Genomic DNA, 9493 nt, shown 5'->3' with positions numbered 1-9493 from the left:
TATATATATATATATATAAAGTTTAATTTTGAAGACAACCAAATGCCATTCGGTGGAATAGCCCTTCGAGCGCGTCAAGTAACGCCTCGTGGAGACGATCGCGCTGTGAACAGGTGCGCTTCTAGCACGCCCCGCCCAAACATTAACTCCAGAAATGCAAAAAGGAGGACATATTAGCTCACGACATAAAATCATAAAATCATTTGGCACAACTGCGCTGAATCATCTGTAGACTATTGCACAAGGCAGAAATGATTCTTATATAGCCTAGTATGTGTTTTTTTTCGCAGATTCCTGCTTTTGGTGATCGCAGCGGACGCGGAGAGAATTTCGCCGTTGTCCGCGCGAACGGCGTGGATAAATCTAAATCATGGCCTCGGCAAGTGCCACAAGACAGACAGCAGGTAATTGTCTGCCTTTAAGAAGAATTCAGAACTACATTTTGATCGAAATAAATGTAAACTAAGCACAGATAAGCGTGCGTTTTCTCCAGAGTCTTCATTCTGTTTACTTTCGATTTCATTGAGGAAAGCTGTTTACTTAAATTTCTGAAAAGGGCATGCTCTTTTGAGCTTTCCTTCAAAGTTACTTCCACTTCGTGCTGTTAGTTATTTCATTTTAATGTTTTATAGAAGGTCTCTTAAAAGCCATTGCAAAGATTTTAAATTATATTTGGTTGATTAGCAACAAAACGAATTTCTGTGAAGAAAAATGTCTTGAGTCAAGCAGCTTTAAATCTGGACTTTTCCCTATACTTAACCCTTTCGCACGTTAGGCTACAAGATCAAAATATTCTGTCTGACCCCCCAGCGTGAGTTTTTTAAGGCAACCGTTATAGAGTACCCCAGGGATGACGTGTTTTTGTAGGCCAAACCGGAAGTTAGCAGCGCATGGGTTCCCTCGACTGAAAGCCCATTCATTTTTCCCCTAGACTTTTGGAAAATCGCAGAAAATAAGCTCTGTGTTTAACAAAGGGTTATGACACTTACACGTTTTGTCTATCAAGATAATCTTTACAAGTTAACACAACATTTATAGATTTTGAAGCCTAAATAAAGTTGTCAGATATAAAAGGCTAACAGTAAGCTACAAACGGACTGCAGCACACCATGGTCTCGGATCAACATCATCACCACCAAACTTCTCACACTGTATTTAGAAAACAACTTTTTTTAAAAAACATGCTCACTGATTATGATCTGCGCTGTGTATGAATACTTATCCACTTTTTCATGAGAAAGGCTGTCCAAATGTCCCGTTTGTCATGATGACGTCTAAAGTCCCCGCCAAAGGAAGTAGTCCCTTTTAGCAATGTTAGCAACCGCCGATTTTAAGACACAGTAAAAGTTTAAAAAATCACAAGTGGGTTATAACTGGTGTGTTTTATGTCATAGATCAAAACGGGAAAGTATTTAGAGGCTTTGTTCACCACAGACCTTATTTCAGGCGATTTAGCAAAAACTCATTCAAAAAACCCATAGACTTTACAGCGTTTGAACCGGAAGTTCTAAAATGCTAACTCGCTTCCGGGTTTTGCCTACAAAAACACGTCATCCCTGGGGTACTCTATTTAGAACGTATCGCTTTATTGTTTCCATGGTGACGCATGGACTCATGGTGATTGCATGTTAGGCTGACACACCGCAGCGCTGTATGACTGATGATATGCTTTTATTTAGTTTTTCCTTTTTTATTTAAAATATTCACAAATTTGTTAACTATAGCATTAAATATCTGATATTCCTATTGTCAAATATGTGCAAGTGGATGTGTTTTGGGTCCGTGTAGGCCTACCTTTGGATCATTTGTTTTTTCGTTTTTGTCTTCTAAACGGAAAAACGAAGAAAGCATTCATTTATCACACATTCGACCCTAAATAAACAAATCTCGAATCGTTTTTTCATATTTTTATTTTTTTTAAATCACACTTTGTTCTAATCTGCCAAATGGAAAAACAATAAAACCAAAATGGCTTGAAATAAAACGCCCCTTTCCGCTGATTGGTCAACCAAAGATCAAGCCGCGCCATCAGTTCTTAACTCAGCTCTGCGCAACAGTAGCCTATATATCCGATACATTTGTACGGATTATTACAGAGTTTATTGCAACTACATTTAATCTAGTTCTCATCAAACAGCCAGACTAATAAATAGTTCGACACAACCCGTGCCAGGGCAGAGCCTGCAGAGCTTTCTTCTGTATTCATTCGCGTGCTGTGAAATACTAAATTATTGTATTAAAGGTGCTACAGAGGATGTTTTCGACGACTGAGAATCCAAAGACTGTTAGTGAAGTTTTGAAATGAGCGCATGCGTAAGAACAACCCCCCTCCTTCACAGCTAATTTTGAGGGAACGCCTCTCAAAACTCGTGCACGAGTATTGAAACACGAGTGTTTGTTTACCACCGGCATTCACTGTGTCGTGTTAGTGGATTCATTATGTCGGACTCCCCGCAGGTAACTCATAATCTGCAGTTGTTACTCCTGACAAAAACATTGCATGCGGCGCCTGTGGAGTGTGGAAAGTTACTGAAGCGCGCACGTCTCTCACAAGGAACGTAATGGCAGTGATTGACAAGCCAGAGGACCAATCGTTTACGCGATGATCGCGTAAACGATTGGCTGATGTTTTTAAGGCCCTACCTCGTGCACAGATGATGTATATTCCTTTCAGTGCACCTAATAAATAGTCTTTTATCAGTTAGTAAAGACATTTTCAAGTAATATTGCAAAAATGTATAAAACAAAACATCCTCTGTAGCACCTTTAAATATTAATTTACGTGGCATCTGCTCTCACAACTAGGGGAGAGCGGGGTTGGTTGGCACACTTTTCACTCTCTGTCATATTTCTCAGTCATGCTATATGTGAAAATAGTCTAACCAGTAACAACTGAATGGTTATGATCTCAACTAATCAACAGATATATTTAATGTTCTCGAATGATTCCTATTTCTTTTAAAATTCATCATTAATTCATGTTGTGCACTTGTGCCAACCAACCCCCAAATCAGTGTGTCAACCAACCCCATCCACACCTTTTTACTGACATGATGTTAGCCACATAGCATAGCTCATCAGAAACTTGTAAATTTCCTGTCAAAATATAGATGATTCCTATCTCTATAAACTGAAATCCTTACATTTTATATATCCCTATCTATCACAGTTCTACAATATATTTAGTGGGGAGAACTTTTTTTTGTTTTGAAACTCTAAAATAGAAAAGTTGTCCTCACCTCAATAGTTAGTGACAGTTGAATGATTTCAGTAAATGGGTGTGGTCTGGTCAAGAGGGCAGTCATTTTAATGTTAGAGTTTTGTGGCAGCGCCCTCTAGTGTACGGGGATTTAACTGCGTGCCAAACAACCCTTGACCCATCCAGCCCCGCTCTCCCCTACTCCTCCTAACCTATGTATTTGGCACACTTTATTTAGCTGACCAACTCTGAAAATTTCTGCTGGAGCTGCGCGACGCACTGGACAGCGCAGAGATTAATAGTGAAGATCAACAGTTCTTTCTCAGTTCCACGCAACAGAATTGTTCATCAGTATGGATTCTTAACTCGGACATTTCATCTAGGTCTATATCTCATCAAACAACCAGGTTAATGAATGGCTCGACACAAACCCTACAGGCCATAGCTTTCTTCTGTCTATATTTGTGTGTGGTGGTATTAGTTTATCATATTAAAATTCAGAATAATATAAAAAAGACTGTTGTTTGTAACAGTAGGGCTACCAGTCAAAAGTTTGGAGACATTACTATTTTTATTGTTTTTGAAAGAAGTCTCTTATGGTCATAAATTCTCCATTTATTTGTTCAAAAATGCAGAAAAATTATAAATATTATTATAATCTAAAATAATGTTTTTTCTATTTTAATATACTTTAAAATATAATTTATTCCTGTGATCAAAGCTGAATTGTCAACATCATTACTCCAGAAAATTATCGCATGATATACTCACCCTCAAGCCAGGTGAATCTTCTTTTAGATGAACTCTTTCAGATAAACACAATTGGAGATATATTTTAAAATATCCTCTTCCAAGCTTTATAATTGAAGCCAACACAACAGACAGTTATATGCATAAGGATGTACGGCAAAAGCGTAACTTACATAATGTAGCATAAGCGTTTAGAACTGTGAGAAGCCTCTAAACGCTTACACTACGTCTTACTTCATACATCGCTTTTGCCATATGTCATCATGCGTATGGCCCTGTCGGAAGCTAGGTATTTAAATTTATAAAGTTTAAAATATTTTTTTTTTTTTTTTTTTTGTTTTTTACAACAACCTTCACTTCAGAAGGCCTTTATTAACCCCCTGGTGTCATATGGATTACTTTTATGGTGGATGGATACAATTTTTTGGGGTGGATTCAAAATCTCGCTTGGAAGAGCCAGGATATTTTTAAATATATCTCTGATTGTGTTCATCAACAAGAAGAAAGTCATATACACTATGATGGCTTGAGGGTGAGTAAATCATGGGATAATTTTAATTTTTAGGTGAACTAAGACCAAAAATAAGCAGTATTAAATAAATCATTCGGGATATTTGTGTTATTTTCTGTCATGACATTTTTTATTCATCACTGAAACATCGTAACTTTTGTTTTCTGATATCTAATGTTCACTGGATTCAGTAACAAAAAGTCTTTTTTTTTTGTATTTTGTAGGGCGCAGAAATAGTTTTGATGGTGATCAGCCCAACAGTAAGTTCAACAGAAAAGTGTGAAAGATCTTTTACTGTCTTGATGAAAGTTCAGTGACAGGCCTACACTCTGATCTGTTATGCCGTTTAATACAACAAAGATGAGCAGTTCAGTGTTTGGTTTTCTTTTCTCAAAAGGAGTCTAAAATCACACTGTTAAAGAGAAAGATGTGTATGTCTTGTGTTGTAGTATGTGAGTTGAGGATTGTGTATAATAAATGAGTGTGCTAGTGCAGAAAGCAGAAGTGATAAAAATGCCTTATGAATTTGTTCAATCCAGGGAATATGTGTGTCTTCATCTGTTTCTTGAAAGATGTTGCAAGTTTTGTACTCTCAGATTAAATAGCTTCTGAATCATTTTAAATATTCTAATGTTATCCATTAATTTTTAATGTAGTCCACATCATGATGTTCACTGTTCTTCTGTTCTTCTTCTGTTTTACAGTGGCCAAAACATCAGCTGCTGATCAGCCTGAGAGTAAGTCAATTTGACAGAAAAGTGTGATACATTTATATATATTCAAACAAGGCCTCTTCCATTTCTCTTCCAATGTCTTTAAAGGGTTAGTTCACCCAAAAAGAATTCTGTCATTAATGACTCACCCTCATGTCGTTCCAAACCCGTAAACCTCCGTTCATGCCAGTTTAAGATATTTTAGATTTATCCGAGAGCTTTCTGTCCCTCCATTGAAAATGTTCGGTATACTGTCCATCCAGAAAGGAATAAAAACTTCAAAGTGTCATGTGACATCAGAGGGTTAGTTAGAATTTTTTTTAAAGCTTCGGAAATACATTTTGGTCCAAAAATAACAAAAACTATGACTTTATTCAGATTGTCTTCTCTTCCGGGTCTGTTGCATCCGTGTTTAGACTTGCAGTGACGCTGTACGAAATGTCATCTGATCTGCTGAATGTTCCAATGTTCCAGCTGCGGCTTCTGCTCTCAAGTGTCATGCATTGAGCATGACAGTCAATATTTCGGTCTTTTTCACACACTCCCGCCACAATGTATTTTATGCAGAAAAACATTTATCATATTTTAATATGCCGCAGCACCTAAAATTTATCTGGCCGCGCCGCTCTCTCTATAGAACCGGGCAGGAATCAAGCTGGAGTTCTTAGTTGAGCCTGCCACTTATCAGCCAATCAAAAAAAGAAAGAGGCTACACAATAGCCAATCAGAAAATAGCACTATTGAATCTGGGTAAGATTTAACGCAACAACCAATGAAAAACAGCTTCTGGAATTTATAATGCTCGGAGCTCCACTTTGAGCACAGAGTAAGTCATGATCCTGTTTTAATGTTACAACTAATTCACAACTTTTAGACATGTTTGCGAAGGTTGTTTTGTTTACAGCGTGCGTCTCCCTCAGACTAAACGAAACTCGGGCGCACCAGATAACACGTCAGCAGCGTCTTACGTCAGCAGCGTCACTGCGGAGTCGTGAACGCGGATTATCAACAGACCCGGAAGAGAAGACAATACTGAATAAAATCGTAGTCTTTGTTATTTTTGGACCAAAATGTATTTTTGATGCTTCAAAAACTTCTAATTAACCCACTGATGTCACATGGACTACTTTGATGATGTTTTTATTACCTTTCTGGACATGTACATTATACCGTACATACATTTTCAATGGAGGGACAGAAAGCTCTCGGACTAAATCTAAAATATCTTAAACTGTGTTCCGAAGATGAACGGAGGTCACGGGTTTGGAACGACATGAGGGTGAGTCATTTGACATAATTTTCATTTTTGGGTGAACTTACACTTTAATGTTCATACAATTTATGAAACATGACATCCTATTCAGAAGTAGTATGGGCAGAATGGCAGTATTTGATTCGAATTCAACCCCTAACAAACACTAAAAAGACATGATTTTCTGAGGTCTGGGCATTCCTTATGAGTCTGAAAACATTGTTGTAAATGTTCCAATGTATTTCGTTAAAATATGAAAACTACTATCGGTAAGCTTTCATATTATATGTAGGGTGTCAATATTACTTTAGGTTTAGACTAAGATATTATTGTTTTACGTATATATTGACAAATGTCCCACAGGTTGGACGGTGACATTTAAAGGCTTACATTTTCACTAGAGTGATGATGATTTGTCTTCAGAACTATAGTTATTTTCTGCCATAATACTATACATGCAACTTTATTCTGTTGTTTTATTCTGTATTCTTATTAATAAGCACAGGGATTAGCAGTGTTTAAATATTAGTATCTGTGTGTGTCAAATAAACCACATTAGTAAATTTGTGTGAAATTTGATATTACTAGTTTCCATGGTAAATTGTTTCACTTGTTACATTGTTATTTTTTTCCTTCTTGTACTATGTTCATTTTTATTCATAGGCTATGGAATAAAAAGAGAGCAAACAAACATTATGGCAAATCTGTGTTTAAATTTGGTCTTGCTGGGAAGAACTGGAGCTGGGAAAAGTGCATCAGGAAACACAATACTGGGACACAAAGCATTCAAATCAAGGACAAGTTACAAACCAGTAACTGAAGATGTTACAGCTGAAACTGGCTGTGTTTGTGGATTACCAGTCACTGTTTATGACACACCTGGATTTTCCGGTGAAGAGAGTAAGAAAGAGCTTCTGATGTATGAAGAAGTTCTGCAGAAATGTGAATCAGGTCTCTGTGTGTTTCTGCTGGTCTTCAAAGCTGGCATATTCACTAAAGAGGATCAAGAAATTGTGGAGAAGACTGAAGAGATCTTGGGAAAAAATAATTTAAAAAACACCTGGATTCTCTTCACCAGAGGAGATCAGCTGGAAGATGCAAAATTGACAATGAATGAATTCATTAATGAGACTGAAAGCTTGAAGAAACTCGTTCAGAAATATGAGGGCAGATTCCACGTGTTCAACAACAAGACAAAAGGACACTGTGACCAAGTGAGACCACTGATATCTAAAGTTTTCCAGAACAACTTGAAGAATTGTAAGTCTATTTTAACTACTTTTTTTTTTTTTTTTTTGAGTTTGTGTTATTTGAGTTTAAGCAACAGTGATAATAGCTCATTTATCTGGATACAGAATTAATATTTATTTTATTGATATTTATCTGTATCTATAATCTATAAAAACTGTAGTGTATTATAGAAAGTTAGTGCAGTATGTAAAGAACATCTTGGGGTAAAAAAGTGATCCTCTGATTTGTTTTCTTTACAGTGGCAAAAAATCCACAGCAAAGTGTTAACATCTGTGATATTGCTGCTGATAGTCTCTCGTCCAGACGGATTGTTCTTCTGGGTAAAACTGGAGTTGGGAAGAGTGCAGCTGGAAACACAATACTGGGACAGAAAGAGTTCAGATCTGAGGGGGGGAAGAGATCAGTAACCCGTGAATGTTCAGAAGTTCACACCACTGTTTCAGGCAGGAAAGTGTCAATTGTTGATACTCCTCCATTTTTTGACACAAAAATGAACCCTGAAGCATTCATGACAGAGATAATTGAGAAGTGCTTATTTCTCCAGTCCTGGACCTCATGCTTTTCTCATTGTGTTTCCTGTGATTATGAAGATCACTGATCAGGAGCAGCAAGATTCCTCAAATCATTGAGATGATGTTTGGTGAAGAAGTGTTAAAATACTCCATCATTCTCTTCACTCATGGAGATCTGCTAAAAAAACAAGATTTAGAAGAACTCATGCAGGAAAACAGGGGTTTAAGACGTCTAGTGGAGGAGTGTGGAGGCAGATATCACGTCTTTAACAATGAAGATCAGAATAACAGAGAGCAGGTGAATGATCTACTGCAGAAGATTGACACAATGATAGAGCAGAATGGAGGAGGACACTACAGTAATCAGATGTATGAAGATGCTTGGAGATTCAGACGAGAGGAAAGAGAAAGAAAACAGGGGGTGAACCAAAGGCATGAAGAGACTGCTTTAACTTGCTCTTCTGTGAATCTGTCAGGGTTAGGGTCTCAACTGAAATCTGAAGCAGAAGGATCTAAAGAAAAGAGTCAGCTTGAAAAAAAGTCATATTATTCAAAGTATTGGAATTTTTCTGCTCTTGGAGCTGCTGTTGCTTCAGCTGTTGGAGTGATCACTAATCCGATTACTCTGGCTGCTGGAGCTGTTGGAGGAGTTGTTGCTGGAGCTGCTGCTGCTACTGCTGGAGCTGTTGGAGGAGTTGTTGCTGGAGCTGCTGGAGCTGTTGGAGGAGTTGTTGCTGGAGCTGCTGCTGCTGTTGGAGTTGTTGCTGGAGCTGCTGTTGGAGGAGTTGTTGCTGGAGCTGCTGCTGCTGCTGTTGGAGGAGTTGTTGCTGGAGCTGCTGCTGCTGCTGCTGGACCTGTTGGAGTTGTTGCTGGAGTTGTTGCTGGACCAGCTGGCACTCAGAGGAGGCAGAGTGAGGAAAATGAGGAAGAACAGGAGGAAAAGAATGAGAAAACTGACACTTGAGGGAGTAAAAATGAGTAAAAAGAAAAGAGATGAGAGTTAGATAAAAAGAGAGAGAAATACGGTCAGAAAGAGATGGCTTTGGACCAGAGTTTACTTCAGATTATTGAGAGAACTAGTGAAACCATGTCAATACAAGAGCTGTGGAATATATCATTTTTGCGATGCTGATGAGCACGATCCGTTTGGTTAACTGTCGTGTAAAATCATCTGATGTGTACTACAGTACACTCAAAAAATAAATAAATAACTAACATAAAATCAACACTAACTTACTGGCAACAAACAGCCAGCAAACTAACTAACTAGTTTTGATAGTGTAACTTATGGCTACAGCATTATAG

The 9493-nt window shown here is 37.8% G+C and overlaps 1 pseudogene; it reads left to right on the top strand.

Annotated features, from left to right (window-relative positions):
- Positions 1-233: 233 nt before the first annotated feature.
- On the top strand, positions 234-9152 carry LOC125263931 (annotated as a pseudogene).
- Positions 9153-9493: the final 341 nt, after the last annotated feature.

The sequence above is a fragment of the Megalobrama amblycephala genome, linkage group LG3, assembly GCF_018812025.1.
Source record: "Megalobrama amblycephala isolate DHTTF-2021 linkage group LG3, ASM1881202v1, whole genome shotgun sequence".
Taxonomy (NCBI): Eukaryota; Metazoa; Chordata; class Actinopteri; order Cypriniformes; family Xenocyprididae; genus Megalobrama; species Megalobrama amblycephala.
The sequence above is the reverse complement of the archived record's forward strand: the minus strand, read 5'-3'. Positions and strand labels throughout refer to the sequence as shown.